Source organism: Asterias rubens, chromosome 5, assembly GCF_902459465.1.
Source record: "Asterias rubens chromosome 5, eAstRub1.3, whole genome shotgun sequence".
Lineage (NCBI taxonomy): Eukaryota > Metazoa > Echinodermata > Asteroidea > Forcipulatida > Asteriidae > Asterias > Asterias rubens.
Window position 1 is genome coordinate 8,861,892 of NC_047066.1, and position 13,358 is coordinate 8,875,249.

Consider the following 13,358-nt stretch of genomic DNA (forward strand, 5'->3'; position numbering starts at 1 on the left):
ATTATTCATTTAATTAATCTTATCAAACAACTATTTATTTCTTTATTTCCAACTTACATTGCCTATGATTTGATACTGATTGTGATTTTGAAACTGTGGAAATAAACTGATTGATTGATTGATTAAACCAAAATCATAAAGAGTCCATCCATAGGTGGCGCTGTTCAAACACATCGCAGTCTTTGCAATTTGCGATGTCGCAATAATATCTTTGCAAATATCTCTGCAAATAATTATTTGCGATGTTTGCAAATATCTTTGCAAATTATTGCAATGTCGCAAATATCTTTGCAAAGCAACTAGATGTTTATCTTACTGCGACCGTAATTGCAAATTGTTTTGTAGAGATACTATTTTTGACATCGCAATTGCAAACATAATTATTGCGATATCCCTCATAAGAGGGACACAGTGAGGCATATCACTACGAAGGGTGGATTCGGACAGATTTAAGAGCCCCTCCCCCCGCCCCCCTAAAGAAAGAAAGGAAGAAAGAAGGGTTTAAGGAAAAAAAAAGTTCCCACAGTGACCTTGGAGTTACCAACTTGCTGTATTGGATGACACAAGGGACCCAACAAATAATAGTCCTAACAAAATTACTGAGAGGCTCCTACATTGACATTTCTCTAAATTGATGCTGCGGATCGCCGTTTGGGGAAAAAAAGTATTACGAAATTTAACGTTTCTCAAAATGCAAGATACTGTCCAAGCTGTTGTACTCCTCCATGTTCTTACCAAGTATGTTTTGTATTGCCATTAATTACCAAACGTCACTCAAACCCTTTAAATAATAGACAGAACTAAAGCGATAGTCAAGGTTAATGAGTTAAATTTTTAGGATAGCTTCAAATTAACCGTTAAGTCATTAGACTACTTTACGAACCTTGGCAACGACTAACAGAAAGGGTAAACAAAAAATGTTAAATTAAAATAAAACAACCACAAGTCACATCACTTTTTAATTGACGGCAAACAGCAGAGACCCATCTAGACTTGATGTCAAGTCTTAGATCTCATCTCAGCCACGAACCCCCCCCCTCCACAGCTGATATAGATATCATATTAGTATCACGCGCCTCTGTATAGGCTAATGACGGAGGTATAGTCTATAACAAGAGGGTGCCTATCGGGTAGACTAAAAGCCACGATCGCAGACTTGGAACCAAGTCTAAAACCCATCCGGTGTTTGTTCACTACGAGCTTGTCTCTTCGGGAGGAGAACATTTCCACACGGAGCTGTTGAAGATGGGGTGGTCACTATTTGAGCCTTGTGACGTTGTTCGTAGAGTACTCCAGTTGACGGTGATACTGGTATGCACCCTCCGATTTGTGCACAGTAAGCTGATAGGTAAGTCATTTTTTGCATCAATATCAATATTATTATTATTATCATTTTTTTTTTAATACTGTTTTACTTGTAAGTTCGGGTGAGATGCACCAATTTACACACAGGTATTCTTAAAAACATTACGCCCTCCACATTTTCAGTGAAACCATATGCAATGGATACTATTGGTAGTTTCTAAACATAATTGTTAGCATATACGAGCTTACTTTGTAGTGAGCCATGGAGAGCTGTTGATTTTGTAAAACATTGTCAGAAACGGCTCCCTCTGAAATAACGGGTGCGTTCGTTTAGCTGCCCTGGGTCTTCCCCGGTGTGTGGCGGTTTTTCTTTCCAGGACGAACGTGGGTAATTTTCTGCACACGTTCGTCCTGGAAAGAAAACACGCCACACGACGGGGTCGACCCAGGGAAGCTAAACGAACGCACCCAACGTAGTTTTTGAGAAAGAGGTAATTTCTCACTCAAACTAAAAACACTTCAGACACGAAAGCCCTAATGTTTCTAGGCATTTTCTCGGCGTGACGTGAAGCACGACATTTTGTGTAAAAGTGTGTTCTTTCTTTCATTAGTTTCACCAATTGAGTCCAATTGTTGACAGATTTGGTTTTTAGGAATTGTACGAGACTGATCGTTGACACCAAAGGTGTACAATGCTTTTATGCCCCTTCGGTTATGGGGGCTTCAAACAGAAGACAGACCCTCATCCTTATCAGAGGTCCGAGCGATGTTTTTGAGTAATTCTCAATGGGTGCATTCGATTAGCTTCCCTGGGAAAAAAATAAAATACGCCACATCGGGGTCGACCCAGGGAAGCTAATCGAATGCACCCATAGTTTAGATGAAGGTGACGTCATTGATCAAAGTGGCTATTTTGAAAAATGTGCTGTTGTTGGTTTTTTTTCTTGTCAGTTTTTGTATCAAAGAAATAAGTCGTTAAAGGGAGGGAATTCCTTTGGTAAGTTCTCTCAAAAATGAAGTACGATATAAATTGATTTCGTTGACGCACTGTGCAGCTGCTGATAATGTCTAACATTTTGATAAACTGTTCCTTTCTAAAAGAAGACGGTTTGGGAGAAAAGGTTTCCAAAGCACTTCAATCTGATAAAAGTTAATGCTAGCTTAAACAGTAACACGAAGTTTCGAGAAAATTTGCGTCGGAAACTTGTTTTCTCCCCCGGAAACTTATTTACCGTCCGCGCCGCACGTTCAGTTTGTAAATTAAATAGGCCACATAAATTTGCGTTCATTTCGGCGAAAGTACGGCGCAATTTTGGGATGATATTTGGCTTTGTTAATCAGCGTTTGGTTGACAATACGGGTTGCTTTTTAATAACAGAGCGTGATTTGCCGAACGGCTGCCGCTGGCCGTGGGGGCTCTTCTGGCCTGACGGCCCCCGGTGACAGTTCTGTGAGCACACACTGGACATGGACGGCGCACCCGCAGGTGTTCAGTGCGCCTGTGCAGTTGCCGGTACTCGTCAAAGCCTTTCAGCAAGAACGAGGTTTGGCTCAGTAATGTCTCAGTAATTAACGTGGCTAACGATTTTGATTGACCGTCTTTCTGTGGTATTTTTCATCATACTTTTCTGGTAATTGCGGTTGCGAAAATCATAAGCCCTGTCCATATCCTTTTTTTTCATCTGTGTGCTGAGTTTGCCTCAACTGGGTGCCGAGTTTGTATTTGTGCATGTGCCGAGTTTGTATTTTGTGCATGTGCCGAGTTTGTATTTGTGCATGTGCCGAGTTTATGGGTGCCGAGTTTGTAGGTGCCGAGGAAACTTGATCAAGTCCCGTTCTCTTGCGAGAGGACCCAACTAATCATGTCCTCAGTCAAAGGTCAGCTGTTGTGGTCCCACGACACAGACTGGGGGAGTTTTCAGATGATTAGGCAATGGGACTGAACATTACTATTACAGAACGGGGGTACGACGAGGTTAGTATGGCAGAAGGATACTCGTTTCCAAACGCGTGTAATTCAAATTCATCCTTCTCACAAACATATTTTTTTGATATTTTTTTTTGAAATTTTTGTGCCGTATTTTGTATATGTTCTAGTTTGATTTTTATTTCATCGTCTTTTCTCCCGTTGTTGTGTATGTATTTTTGACATGTTTTTTATCCTCACAAATTAAAATCAAATCAAATCAAATCAAATCTAATCTAATCAAACAAATCCTTCATTTAATTATGTGCCCACGGACCTCAACGAAATCCAATGGTCAGGTGTGGAGTATGGAGGGTGATTTGTTGACGAGTGATGAGCTGGGGAAACAGTTTGGATGCAGAGTTGTGAATACGCGGAGCTTGGTCAAGGATGTCTTCATAAAATAACATGTTAATGTAGTTTTTCTCTATCTTTAAAGCCCTGGATGTGTCTGGAAAATCAGCAACGCAGAGGAGTACTTATAGCGGTTACACAGCAGATCAATGCATTGACGGCAACGTAGAAACAGCTTGCGTGTGTAAGGTTCACAGACAGTTTATTGATGTCATGTTAAAGATGCTATGTCAGATTTTTTGCCCCAAACTTTATTTTTTTTTGAGTGAATGGTCTTTCAAAGAGTACGAGTATCACCCGCTCTAACGAAAACAAGTTTAACTTTTACTTTTAATGGTCTGGAACCATGACAACAATTTAAAACGTTTCTTATAACAACACATAAGAATTGGGGTCACGTGATATACTGTCGGGATCCGGGCCGACAAAAACTAATTTTGAGCACTTTATTGCACTGCTACTAATAATTGGCGGACTTTTTCGAGCAATGGCTCAAAAGAAACTTGTAACTTTGTCGACCCCCATCAAAATACCTATTGAATTTTAAATCAAAATGTTTTGGTCAAATCGGCCAAAAATCTGGCATAGCATCTTTAAAGGACTGGACACTGTAATCACTAAGAATAATTGTTAGCATAAAAGCTTACTCGGTAACGAGCAATGGAGAGCTGTTGATAGTATAAAACATTGTGAGAAACGGCCCCTTCTGAAGTAACGTAGTTTTCGAGAAAGAAGTAATTTTCCACTACAATATTATTTGAATTTCATTTCGAGACCTAGATTTTGAGATCCCGAAATTAAACATCTGAGAGCACAAAACTTCGTGTGATGACAAGGGCGTTTTTTTCTTCCATTATTATCTCGCAAATTCGACGACCAACTGAGTTCAAATTTTCACAGGTTTCTTATTTTATGCATACATTTATTATGCTGAGATACACCAATTGAGGAAACCGGTCTTTGTCACTTACCAAAGGTGTCCAGTGTCTTTAAAGGTATGGCCACCATTGGTAATTATTCAAAATTTGTTATTTGGTAACGAGCATGCATTGGAGAGCTTTTGAAAAAATAAAACATTGTGAGAAACGATTCCCTCTGAACATAGTTTTTGAGAAAGAGGTAATTTCTCACTCAAATAATAAAAGACTTCAGCCGAAGCCATGTATGCATCGGAAAGCACACAAAAGGAATGCAACAAGGGTATTTTTTATTTTCATAATTCTGATCCCAAATTTGCACAGGTTTGTTATTTTATGCATATGCTGGGATACACCAAGTGAGAATATACTGGCCTTAGACAATATCAAACGTGTGCATGAGAGCCTTTTTAAAGGATCACCGTGTCTTAAAATATTGTGGCCGTCTCCAGCTTAACCTATTTTCTGTTTCGGTCAGCACTTTACAGATCAAACAAACCGAGGACAACACAATAATGAATGTTGCATAAAAGAAAAAAATAAAAAAAATTCGCACGGCAAAAGTGCGACAATTAAAACGAATCGGACAAACGTCAATAGTTTGCCGCAATTGCCGTCAATTTTCAACACCCAAAAATAAAATGACGACGACACAATTAATATGCCTCGAAATTGCATGGTTTTCCTTATACGTCGTGAAAAAAAAAACCGTCATGCAATTTGTCCACAAAATAGCCGACCGTAATTGAGTTTAGAAGTAAAAGGAAAACCACGCAATTTGGGCATCATCGTTATATTCCACTTTTAAAACATGATCGTCATGTAAACCATGATCTTTCATAACAAACGGTTTCAAACACTTTGAATAGACAAGCTCGCCCAAATCCAAGGCAACGTATCCCTTTAATAAACTAACATTAATATAATTTGTTTTTAAATCACCTATTAATACAGTGCGAGCCGACAGGTATCCATGGTGGATGCTAGATTTGGGTGGCGAATACTGGATAGGGGAGATTACCATCACGACTAGGATCACAGACGGAGGGAAACTCACCTCTGCGATCATCAGGGCCGGCAACAACTCAAATTACAACGAGAACCAACAATGTGGTTCAACTGTCACATCGGCCCAGGCTGGGGACGGAGCAGTAATAGAGTTCCGGTGTGACCCGCCACTGCTGGCGCGATATATCACCGTGCAGAAACATTACTCCGTGCTCTCCGACCAGGCGATCCTGCAATTCGCCGAACTGACCCTTATGGAGTACGTGCCCGGCGAATGCGGTAAGATTCAAAAAGACCACAGAGTCTGGGTGGTGGCAGGAAGAATTCTATCTCCCCAAATGTAGCCTTTAGTCAAGGCGCTCGCGTCACCCCCAGCTGTCAGTCGCGACCCCAGCTTGTACGAAAAAAGACCAGCGCGAGCGGCGGAGCATCACGGCTTAGCCGCTCGCGCTGGTTTTTGTTTCGTGCGTGATGTCTGGGAGCCTCCGCCGCGAGCGCCTTGATTTAAGGCTACATGAAATATGAGTACAAACTGTTTTCTTCTAGCGCCCCCTTTGAATCGTCCTCCTCCATACCATCTTAAGATATTTGAAATAATCGCAAATAATTACTATTCGCAAAGATATTTGACTTTTGTGATAACATCCCTTCAGGGCCACCAGATTTATCTTATAATTGTTTATTTATAACCAAACATATTGTGAACACCCTTTTCCCGTGAGAAAAATGAAATGGGGACAACATTAACCCTCTAGTCACTGCACCGCCCGAGTTTCTGAAAACCAATTTTTCAAGATTCTTGCAGTAAACAACTGGAATCGTAGTTCAATTTTTAACAGATAGCTTAATATTTATGCACAATTTGTTACCCTTTCGGTAATGTTTTTATAAAAGTACAAGCTCCCATTGGGAACAATAGTCGGCTCTCGAATATTTTTTTTTTGGTACGGATAAAATGGACACAATAGCTTTTCAAGGCTTTTATCTGGCTCAATGCTCATACTAATTAAATGCGAAGGCGATAGTTTTCGACAATATCATCATTAATGATGAATAAATACAGTTTCCATTGTGTTTACTAATTGGTATGAGCTAAATTATTTCATCGAAGCTAATGACGATGAAATAATTTAGCTCATACCAATTAGTAAACACAAGGGAAACTGTATTTATTCATCATTATATCTTATAACTATATTATTACAGAAGGTCATCGTGCGGTAGATTCTGGGTTATTTAAAGTTCTCTGCAAGGGATACCTGTTTGTGAGCGACAACCTGGACACCAAGGTGGCGACATCTCTCCAGGAGTGTGCCATGTTCTGTGTCGGAAATACACGGTGCAGGGCCTTCGACTTTGGATCCCAGAACGGCATCTGCCATCTGCACACTTCAGTTGATGCTGAGTGTATTCTAAACTCCGAGTTTTTCGCATACAGGCGTTAAGCCACTTTGAGGTATAGTGGATACTATACTTGAACACAGGTTTGGGTAAATTTGTCTGTAAATACCCAAACCAACAGTGTACTTCTGTATTGTCAACCATTATTACCCCAAAATAGCCTTGCTCAAGACAGTTGAAGTATTCACTCCGAAAAAAGACTGCCGCTGTAAAAGCCCATCCCTATACACTGTGCGTAATGTGTCTACCGGTAACCACATCGCACGACACGACGCACTCCCCCCCCCCCGTATGCTATTCGCATGCGTCGGCCGTTAGCTAGCGGCCTCTGCATGCGGATATACGAGTGCGGATGGCTTGTGCACAGTAGTCGTACAGTGGGTGTCGAGCTAGCTATGTGACAGTGTATACGGTTGGGTGGTGCGGTGCGATTACAGTGATTACACGCTAAGCACAGTGTATACGGGTGGGTTTACAGCGGCGTCTTTTCGGAGTGAATAGTATGCGACTGCCTTGAGCAAGGCTAACCTCAAAAGGACCAATGAAGCCATTTTGCGTGTAAAAAAAACAATCATGCTACCGCCGTTGGCTGCCTCAAAGTTTGCCAGTAAAAAGTGCCTCATAATATTCATGCATGACGTCGCAATTCTAACCCAAATTGAGGCAATCGGCGCACGTCACGCCACCACCAGTACCAGCCACTCGATCCTAACCTCGTTCCCAGGGGGGAACGACCTCGCCGCGCCATTTTTTTCCAGCATGCCTTGCTGGCTCATAACGTTAGTGACGAGAGGTATCGATAAGGCGCGCTGCCCATGGTAGCGAGGCTGACTCATTCAATCCTACTGCACCGATGGCTCGTTTTGGGTTTTAGAATGGTGACGTCATGCATGAATATATAAAGAGGCGTATAAAACAAATATTGAGAGGACAGGGTCCGACTTGCAGGCTACGGCTACAGCTACGGCTATGGCTGCATCGCCACGTCATAGTGCTTTGAAGTATAGCACCTCCTTAGCAACAGTATAGTAGCCAGAGCCACAGGCTCTGATTCAACAGTTACTGTTTAAGCTTTGCAAACCACTTGGTTTTAATCTTAAAGATCGTATAAAGGGTCAGTATGTGTGGTTTTAACGACGAAATAAGTAGTAGTAGGCCTAACAGAATATTTTCACCCTTTCTAGACCGTAGGCACATGACTTCTTATGAATAGGGCGCTTTCGCCTAGAGGTCAAAGGCAGGTCATATTGGGCAAGTCTGCGCGCTGCGTGTACAAAACTGCGCATTTTCATTGTTTTGCTCTCTTAATGTAAAATAGTAAACATTTCACTCTCTTGTCCGAGTGGTGTCAGTTTTGCTCTTTTGAGTGAAAGCCAACACGTGTCACTCTTTTTTGAGGGAAATTGGAACAAACTTCACTCTAAATCGAGTTGAAAGTACCTGTTGTGTCTCTAAAGAGTTGTCCGCCATAATGGCTTTTTGCAAGAGTGGTCTTGGGGACAAAACGCGCGTTTTTTCTCTCACTCGTTTAAAGACAGCATCATCATTTTACAATTAGCGTAATTGTATGTTTATATTGTTTATGATCAATGTTGTTAGGCTAGTATTTGGTATCGACTTAGCTTGGGCTGAAATACGACTCCCTCGTTTTTGTACGTATCTTTTTTTTCTCTTGGTGTTTTAAAATAGATTTTAAGCATTTTTAAAGCAATTTGTAAGCAATGTTTTACTTTTTTGCAAGTATATTTAATCCAACCGTTTTTGTATGGTTGCAAAAACAACCTGCTATTCAAACTGGATGGATTCGAACGACATTTTCATTTTGGTAAGTAGTTTGCAAAAAGCTATCAACTCGTCACATTGCCAAGGTCTCATTCTGACAGTGTATATGATAACGAACTTCACTCTCAGCTCTCTGCCATACCCATGATAGTAATGGATAATTCATTTTTTATTTCAAGGCTGTAATTTTAGAAGACGTCTACTAAAACATCCATCAGATTAATTGCTTTAATAACAGACGGCACTTGGCGTTAATCCTCATGGAGTCTGTATTTGCGTTTGATAATTACTCTGACAATTAATGGCAATACAAACTTTGGTAAATACAGGACAGCGGCTTTTGATAGTTCCTCAATATATTTTGAGAAACATTTTCTTCCGAGTGCTACGGTTATAGATTACGATATCACTTTGACTCCCACAAAATTAATAAGAAGAATATTACACCAGTTCTTCGTTCTCTACACGGGCTACCTATTCTCAAGCGGATTCAGTTCAAAATTATTCTCCTTGTTTACAAGCAATACATTGCCTCGCTCCCACATGCATCAATAGTCTCATCCAACAAAAGTTGCCTTCTTCATCCATGAGCCTTCGATCAACATCCAACATCCATCTTCAACTTTCTAATGGTTCACGCACGAATACCCGGTAAAGCTTTCTCAGTAGCTGCACCAACTTGCTGTAACAAGCTCCCTCTTCACATCCGTGACTCATCCTCAATCAGCGCATTCAAGACTCGGTTAAAAACACATCTTTTTAGACAATGCTAAAGCGCTTTCAAACTCCTGTGGAAAGCGCTATACAAATGTTATTTATTATTATTATTATTATGATTATTATTTATTATCACCGCGGCACACTGTCTTATCAGATTGAGTACTCCTATAGGGATTATTCTTATTGCGTGACCATTATTCCTCGGCGATATCTAAAAAATGCGACCAATTTGAAATGGAATGTTCACAGGTTAATTTGATTGTATACAACTAAAAGAATTGTATCTCCCGAACGCAGGTATTTACCCGTGAACATAAAACGCCTTTCTTCAATCATATCTAAAACAATCGCACGGCTCCAACAACCAAAGGTAATCGATGCCTTTAAACAATTCTACAAGGATACCGAAGGGAAGCGGGCGGAAGGAGCTTTATGTTTACTGGTAAAAACACGTGTATGACAGACAAAATGTATTTTTTCGAATGGTCTAAACAAACAAATAGAAGTCCCTGCACACGAATACCGATCACTCTAGCAATTTACATATTGTTTTTTTTACTAATTAGTTTAAGTACTAGGCCTGAAGGGTTTAGACTGCACACTTTTTGTTTTCGTAAAGCTCATAACCCTCTAGTCCCTGCACCGCCCGAGTTTGCTGAAAACTAATACTTCAAGATTCTTGCAGTTAATTACTGGAATCGTAGTTCAAATTTTAAAAGATAGCCACAGCTTAATTATATGCACAATTTGAACCTTGATATTTGTATAAAAGTACAAGTTCGCATGAGAACAATAAATGTCTCTCGTTCAACGGCTACGGTAATTTCTATGGCGAATATTTGTTTGTAAGGATAAAATGGACACAATAGCTTTTCAATGCTTTTATCTGACTTAATGATTATACTGATTAAATGCGAAGGCGTGAGTTTTCGACAATATTATCATGAATGATAAATAAATACAGTTTCCTTTGTGTTTACTAATGAGCGTTTTGTTGGGGTAAGAGCTAAATTATTTCACCATCATTAGCTTCATTAGCTTAATAATGACTATCGAGGATTCTTTTGATGTTCCTTTTTTTCTACAAACACAAGCTAGCAAGGTTTCCTCCTACCACATACAGTATATCGATAGGCGGCTGGGCGGTCCAGTGGCTAAATGGTTAATAAGGGCATGGCTGAGCCTAAACTTCCCAAGGTCTGTAGGTGATCTCTGATTGAACCTATCCCCAAGGGTCACTATACTATCTCAAATAGGGGTGTTTATTGAAGTTCAAAATACATTTCAGTGGAATTGACTCATATTATTATATTGTAGTAATTACAGAATTATGAAACGTGTACTTCCCTCGCACCCTTGGTTTCCCCGAGTGTTTAAAAAAAAATAGGGTGCACCCCTATGGCGTTTGCCAACCAGTAGTGTCTATTATACGCATGCTTGAATGTAATTAGCACATTTCATGGGAAGGGGTAAATGCGGGTAAAGACAGGCGGCCAGTCAACGTTAGTAATTTCAGTGTCCACTTTATCGTAAAGCCTGACTGAGCGATGAAATTAGCATAGATGTGATCTGCTGCCACCTAGCGTTCGAAATTTATCCATTCTCAGAGACAAACAAAATGTATTTATATGATGTCATATCGGGCTTATCATAATTGCCGCAATCGGAAAGAAGCAAAGACGACATCGGTGTGCTCAAATGCTATTTCGAATTTGGCAGTATTTTAGACGGACATATTTCTCTGCTTCAGAGGATCAATCTGTAGAATCAAATGTGTAATCAGTAACGGCTTCAGAATGAAAGTAAACAATGTACCAATAATTTGACTATATCCTTTATGTGTTCAAATGTATTCAGTGAGGTGAAATTATTAAAATGTTTGATGACATACACCTTTAAGAAGTTTATGACGTGTGTTGTGCATTTAAGAAGACTTTCTTTCAGATCAACACCCCCACCCGCCGAAGATATACCACTTTCCCCCAGTTACTGTTTAAGCTTTGCAAACCACTTGGTTTTAATCTTAAAGATCGTATAAAGGGTCAGTATGTGTGGTTTTAACGACGAAATAAGTAGTAGTAGGCCTAACAGAATATTTTCACCCTTTCTAGACCGTAGGCACATGACTTCTTATGAATAGGGCGCTTTCGCCTAGAGGTCAAAGGCAGGTCATATTGGGCAAGTCTGCGCGCTGCGTGTACAAAACTGCGCATTTTCATTGTTTTGCTCTCTTAATGTAAAATAGTAAACATTTCACTCTCTTGTCCGAGTGGTGTCAGTTTTGCTCTTTTGAGTGAAAGCCAACACGTGTCACTCTTTTTTGAGGGAAATTGGAACAAACTTCACTCTAAATCGAGTTGAAAGTACCTGTTGTGTCTCTAAAGAGTTGTCCGCCATAATGGCTTTTTGCAAGAGTGGTCTTGGGGACAAAACGCGCGTTTTTTCTCTCACTCGTTTAAAGACAGCATCATCATTTTACAATTAGCGTAATTGTATGTTTATATTGTTTATGATCAATGTTGTTAGGCTAGTATTTGGTATCGACTTAGCTTGGGCTGAAATACGACTCCCTCGTTTTTGTACGTATCTTTTTTTTCTCTTGGTGTTTTAAAATAGATTTTAAGCATTTTTAAAGCAATTTGTAAGCAATGTTTTACTTTTTTGCAAGTATATTTAATCCAACCGTTTTTGTATGGTTGCAAAAACAACCTGCTATTCAAACTGGATGGATTCGAACGACATTTTCATTTTGGTAAGTAGTTTGCAAAAAGCTATCAACTCGTCACATTGCCAAGGTCTCATTCTGACAGTGTATATGATAACGAACTTCACTCTCAGCTCTCTGCCATACCCATGATAGTAATGGATAATTCATTTTTTATTTCAAGGCTGTAATTTTAGAAGACGTCTACTAAAACATCCATCAGATTAATTGCTTTAATAACAGACGGCACTTGGCGTTAATCCTCATGGAGTCTGTATTTGCGTTTGATAATTACTCTGACAATTAATGGCAATACAAACTTTGGTGAACACAGACAAATACTAATTAATAGAAATGGGTTACCAGTCAAAATTACATTAAGTTTACATTGTTGTGACGGGTGTCCCACTAAGTTTGTGCTGAACAAAACAATAATTGTGAAAGCATTACTTTCTGCTTGGGCCAAGGCTCAATTTCATGAACAAGGCTCATTTCATGGCTCTGCCTATAGTAGGCAAATAGTCGGCGCTTATTATAGAAACGGGGATTTATGTGCTTACGTCAATGCTTACTTCACGGCTTGCGCCTTCATCCCCAAATCTGTTGTCAAATAAATTTAATAAAAACACTTTGACAATCCCGAATGTTCTTGACAATCAAAGCTATATTATATATAACCCTTACATCACCGAAGTTCACACTAAAAGGAGAACAAGGCTAACAATTGATTTCTTTCGTTAGGAATGTGTTTTTCTATGAGGTCGCAGTATGGGCCAACTGATTTGAATAACAACGCTTATCTTCATGGAAGCATAAGTACTCACAGTCGGGGCGATGAACGCAGCATTTAAGCCACTGGACACATTTGGTTATTGTCAAATACCAGTCAATTCACTTACTATATCTCAACATAGGCATAAAATAACAAACCTGTGAAAATTTGAACTTAATTGGTCGTCGAAGTTGCAAAAGAACAATTTAAGAAAAAACCCTTGTCGCACAAGTTGTGTGCTTTCAGATGGTTGAATTCAGGTCTCGAACACTAATAATAATATTGAGTGAGAAATTACTTCTTTCTTAAAAACTACGTTGCTTCAGAGGGAGCCTTTCTTTCAATGTTTTGTACTATCAACAGATCTCCAAATAGGTCTTTGCTCGTTACCAAATAGGTTTTTATGCTAACAATTATTTTGAGTAATTA